The sequence below is a fragment of the Haemorhous mexicanus genome, chromosome 13, assembly GCF_027477595.1.
Source record: "Haemorhous mexicanus isolate bHaeMex1 chromosome 13, bHaeMex1.pri, whole genome shotgun sequence".
NCBI classification, from domain to species: Eukaryota; Metazoa; Chordata; class Aves; order Passeriformes; family Fringillidae; genus Haemorhous; species Haemorhous mexicanus.
In genome coordinates, this window is record NC_082353.1 from 14,196,011 (window position 1) to 14,202,010 (window position 6,000).

The 6,000-nt window shown below is 40.1% G+C and overlaps 1 protein-coding gene across 3 annotated transcripts in view; it reads right to left on the bottom strand.

Moving 5' to 3' along the window:
• ARNT2 (aryl hydrocarbon receptor nuclear translocator 2) overlaps positions 1–6,000 on the bottom strand; it is a 101,003-nt gene that overhangs the window by 72,769 nt on the left and 22,234 nt on the right. The gene's annotated exons all lie outside the window — the stretch shown is intronic.

Sequence of the window (6,000 nt, forward strand, 5' to 3'; positions counted from 1 at the left end):
TATAACTCTTATAAACTATATGAGCAATTAAAACTTTTTTTCTAATGCACATATACTTTGTTCACTCTGGAGGAAAAATCTACAGTCAAAACATTTAATTATCTTGAAAGAAAATGCATCTTCCTTCCAACTTAAAAAAAAAAAAATTGGCAAGGTATCTGGAGCTACAGCTAAATATAATTACTAATGGAAAGCAAATCTGTTTAAAAAATTCTCCTATTTTTTCCCCAACAGATAAGTATGAAATAACTTCAATTATGGAAACAGGAATCCATGTTCTTTCATTATGTCTGGAGAGCACTTCCATCTCTGCCACACTTTATACACATCCATTATACAACATTATGCATTTCAAATAATAACATTTTATCTGTTCACTGATTTCATGGATTTCTTCTAGTACATTTAGTTTTATTAACTCCTTTTCAACTAAAAAGCAACAGAGCAATCCAATATTTTTTAACAAAGTCTTCAAGGCCAAACAATGAGACTGCTGCCTATGCCCCCACACCATAGAAAGTTCCACAGTGGCTAAAGCTGCAGCTATGTGGAAACACAACATTTATGCACATTAGCATACTTCCAGACAAATAAAAGCATCAGCATGCAAACAACTGGTAAATCACTATTTCCAGAGTAAGTACCCTTAGCTGTCTAACGCCCATAATTCACTCAGAACATTCAAACTCATCTCTTGCAGGTAGAAGCGAAGGGCATTCTGAAATACTCGGCTCACTCATTTATTAAAGCAGATGGTAAAAACCATAATAAATCTACCTGCAAAGTGTCCCTGTCACTCAGAAACACATTTCAGTATAGATCATCAAGGAGCTCAGATTTTTTTAAAGTAGTAAGACAATTTCAGATGATCTCTGAGCAATATTTTAAGAGTAAGAACAATGGACTGTGATGAGAAACTCTTGTGACCTCATTTTCCTCAATCTAAACCCAAGATGATGAAAAAACACACCAAGGGTTGCATCCAAAAGCCAAAACTAATTGTTTAAGTTAACTTTACAGCTCACCAACAAAAGGAAACAAAGCCGCCCTGCTCTCCTTTATGCATTCCATGCTTAGAGGTGCATCTAAAACAGGCTGAGCAAACCTCTTTCTGTAGAGCCCTTGCTCTCACCCCTGACAAGCCATGGACACCTAGACAGATAGTTTTGATCATTGTCCAGTTTAGGGGGTTGTGAATAGGCAGATGTTTTTCTGCACTTATTTTTAGCCTTACATGTATGAAAATATAAGAGGCAAGGGCAGCTATCAAGATTCAAGTAGGAAGGACAAACAGAACTGTGTACTTTTTATAAAGAGGGGAAAAAAGGTAAAAGGAATGGCCAAACCAGAGGTTATGTCAGTGTCCAAAAACACATGAAAGAATACATTTTACAACAAACAGATCATGTGTCTATCTTGGTATAAGCTAAAGAATTACTGTGTAGATATCTTGATTCTACAGAATTGCACATCAAAGACAGTGCAATACAGAAAGTAACCTCTTAGACAAATCAGCCTTCCTTCAGATGTGTCTTCACAGTCCTGGGAGAATGAAACCAAGCTCATCGTACTCTAGAAGGAGGTCTTAAAAAATTTCCATTTCCAAGACATGAGCACAAGAAGAAAAAAAAAAAATTCATCAGGGGATGCATTGACATTCAGACACATGAAAGCTCAGCTAAGAGGGAGGAAAGGCTCAGGCCCTCTCAGGCCCTTCAAATCACAAGATTTTCCATTCTGCAGGAGTGTGGTGAAGTTCTGCAGACACATCTGCACGTGTATCAGTGTGTAGGACATCCAATTTACCCTTCCTTTTCTGAGCTTCCCATGTCAGACACATCACAAATGGTGTGAGCTGTTGCAGCTCTCATGAGGGGCTTGAGGTGCACATACACTGCTGAGAAAAGCAGTCAGCTTTCCAGCCTCTCCCTCCTGAAACAACAGAATTTAGAGTTCTGCTGATGGAGAAACCAAGAGGCTTTGGTTTCTTTCAAGCCACACAGCAAAGAAAGCAACTCCAAGGGAACAGCACCATGGAACACGGAACACTCTGAACCTGACCCAGGCAGGGCAGCAGTGGAGCTCCTCACACACTGCCTTGGGGTACCAACAGTGTCACCAGAGCACTAGAGGAGGACTCCAGGGACACAGATGACAAAGTGATCTCAGTGCTCAGCTGCAGCCAGGTCTAAGTTTGATGGCTGTGCAGAAACGTAAACAATAGATCGTGGCTGTAAGAACTTAACTCACAAGAGCTGAAGGCTGCAAGGACATATGGATAGAAGTAGAAATGGATCTGAAGTGCTTCTCAAATTACTTTCAGCTCTATTCATACATGAGAATATAAAAAAGAAGCAGATCTTGATGATATTTTTACATTTATAAAATATGCCTGGTGAGAAAAGTAAAAACGTTGACTTGTTATTTCAAAAACAAGGGCCAACCTGGGAATGCAGAGCCAAAAGCAAAATCTGATGGAACAATCAGCTGCTTCTCTGACTAAACATCTGTGAAATTACCTATGTTTGCTCTGGAAAAAAAACAAGAGAGAGAAGAAAAAATGGCACTCAAACTGGAGTCTCAGATAGAAATACTGTGGTAGAGAAGCATTCCAAGGAGCCTATTAGCACAAACAAAACAAAAAAAAAGGAGCATGCATCAGACACAGACCAAAAGAAAAAAATAACGTAAGAAAATCTTATGAGTAGCTCACAATTCTTTAGTCACATAAATTTAGGGCAGTCCCAGTCACTCTGATGGAGCATAAATTAGTATGGAAGCCCAGACCTACAGCATCAAGTTGGTTACAGATATCTATAAAAACCAACCAAACAAAAACAACAAAAAAGACATGCTGAGTCAACAATCATAAAGATCATGTTTTCAGGCTTATCTAAACCTATGTCCAGATACACATTACCACTGCTGCTCACAGAAGTGTTTCAGCAGCAACAAGTTGGGAAACAAGGCATTCTCTTTCTGAGATTGAATTTTCAAAGAGTGGACTTCCCTTCTGCCAATGGAAATAAAACAAGTGTTGCTTACTCTACCCAAAATTAAAGCACAAACATAATTCTCAGGAAGTGAAACAAGGTCAAGCTGAACATTCATGAAAATCATCTGTAACCATCAAGGCAGAGTTCTGAACAAATTGCTTTATAATCTTTAAAAGGTGTTTCTTAGTGTCAAATAGAAATTTTTTTGCTGGAAAAATGCATGCAGTATTTAATTTGGAGGTTACAGAGTTCCTAGAGATCTGCCAAAGAACACAGAAATGTTATTAAAACAAAACCCAGCACAACACTGGCAATCTTTAGTGAACATTCCTCCAGCTGGACAACACTTACCAGCTCTTGTCTTATCACTGTCATGTCTGGGAGCAGGCCAGATCCTGCCACTAATATTTCTGTTCATCTTGGGGATCCCTGAGGAGCCACATTAATCCAAGAACAATGTAAAAGCAGAATTAGTCCCTCCATTTCTGTCCAGACTTAATTTCACTGCTGAACATTCAAAGTCTGGACATTACACTTTACTTCAGTGCTGCATTTAGGTTGACCCAAAATATTCACAGACATTTCTAAAATAAAAGATAACCTGCAAATGCACATTAAAATACTGGGATAAAATACAGGGATTTATTCCCCCAACAATCCACATTTGTCTCAAGCTCTTACATAGATCTGCAAAAGAAATAGCTGTTGTGCACTTCACAAAGCAAAGCACAAAGAGCAAGCTAAATGATGCACAAGGATACCATGAAAGTGCACGAGAACCCCAATCAGAGCAAGAATTACTGAAAAGTGCAGCATGCCAGGATGAACCTGGACTTCTCTTTTTTGCTAGGGAATTATTAAAACACAGCTCTCAAGCCCAAACTTTAAATCTTGAGCCCCACCCCAGATCCACTGTGTGAGATGCAGCTCTGTCTTGTCTCTGACACAGATTTGTGACTTGCTGAGGTATCCCCCAGAGCAGGGCAGCTCTTGGCCAGGTGTCCTCACAGGGAGCATCACTCAGCTCTGGAGATGGTGGCCCCTGCTCTGCTCCTCTCCACAAACCACAGCCATGCATCCTGCTGGGGAGCTTGGAAATGCTGTGCATGACAAGACTTCCTAAATCTCTCTTATAAAAGGTCCTGTTAATGACACTATTTTCAGCTATATTCCCCTTGCCTAAATACAGCATGGACAGGGCCAGGTTTAAACCCAAAGTCTACTGGAGAAATGGTTCTGCTGACTCCCAGAGACTTTGAATCCCTGACATTAGCTGTGAGGACCAGCTCCAGGTTTGCTATTCTGTGCCAGGTACCACTGAGCATGCTCTCCACAAGGCTCCTTTATCCTTCAGCATCTACTGTAAAAAACACGACTAAAGTCAGACACCAACATCTGACTAAACAAGAGGAAATTCTACTTTTATCAATACAAATGTGACAGATTTCCAGCCACTAATCCACCGAATGGCTGAGATGTCAATCACTCCAAGTAAATGTGGATCTAAGGCTAAACACAGAATTATGAATGCTCCCAATCCCATCAACAGCATCGTATGCAGTGATTTCAAAATGTTCTTTTAAATATTCTCAGAAAGCAGATTTCAAAAACTTCTTTAGAAACTGTATTTTTCATCACCCTGAAGTCATACGGGAGTTAGATGCATCTCAGCTAAATGGTTTTGATTGCAGTCAATTGCAAGGGGGATTTTCTGCCTAGCACAGAGACATTTAAGAATAAACTATATCGGAGCTCTTACTTTAGAATATGCCAACAAAAATACGAAGCCATCATGTAGTCAAAAATATTTCACAGAAACACTAATGCTAAAAAATCTAGCTGTATATTTAGTCATTGCTTTTATGTATTAACTACAGAGATTATAAAACAGAGCTCACTCTCAAAGAATATTAAAAAAAAAACCATTTTCATTGTTCCTGATAACTCTGCTAATACTGTTCTACTTGTATTTCATTGCCAGACACTTTAAATAGACTCCACATCAAAAACATCTACTGTACAGAGAGGATATGCAGAAAAGCAAAAACATTCCTTGCCATGCTCTCGACAGAATTACGATTACAAATAAATCACAAAATACAAGAAATCCCACCTTTCAGGAAGACTCTTACAAAGATGCTATTTCTTTCCTGTGAACAAAACCTTCTTGGAGAGAAATTTTATCCGCATATAAGAAGAGTCAGAAACCTCTGGGAAGAAATGTAGCAGCATTGGTATTCTGCTCAGAAAATGTCATCACAGATCTGTTTACCTTAACTGTGGACCATGATTCAGCCGGTGACAACCGTCTTGCATACTGATCAATTTATTTGCAGCAAAATTACTAACATTTTCTACTTTAACCATTTAGGTTCTGGAAAGAGCTACCGAGACAGGAATAATATAAAAATCCTAATTAACTAAAAACTTTCCCCTCCACCACAATGCCCTGTGCTTTGGGGTGTGAGGGGGGACCACCCCTAATCTTGAAGATAAATTAGGGCATATGGTGAGCAGTTGCTAGAGAAACGTTCTCTTTTTCAAAATGAAGATCAGAGCTTTATCCTCTGCCTGAATCACAGGTGAATGTTAAGCATACTCGGGGGGGGGGGGGGGGGGGTGGGGCAGGGGGAAGATGATGAGATTGAGCTGCTCAGTTGAAGGGGCACTGTCTGTTCAGCAGAGACTGGGACCAAGCATTTAAGAGAGTGGCCTAACTGGTGTTCCAGAGGCCAAATCCAGTTACCTCACTCCCTGCCCTCTCTGCTGACTCTGCAGGAGATGCAGGGTCAGTGACACACCTAAGTAGACTGGAAGAGCAAGTTCTGAAGTCAAAGATTAACTGGAACCATATGCCCCACCAGTAGACTGGAAGAGCAAGTTTTGAAGTCAAAGAGGTGAAACCCTCTATGGTACCTCCACACTTGACTGCTGTGCTCACACAAGCCATCCATGTGGGATGGCTCACTGCAATCCACACCTTTCTGTGTGCCCCACAGCTCAA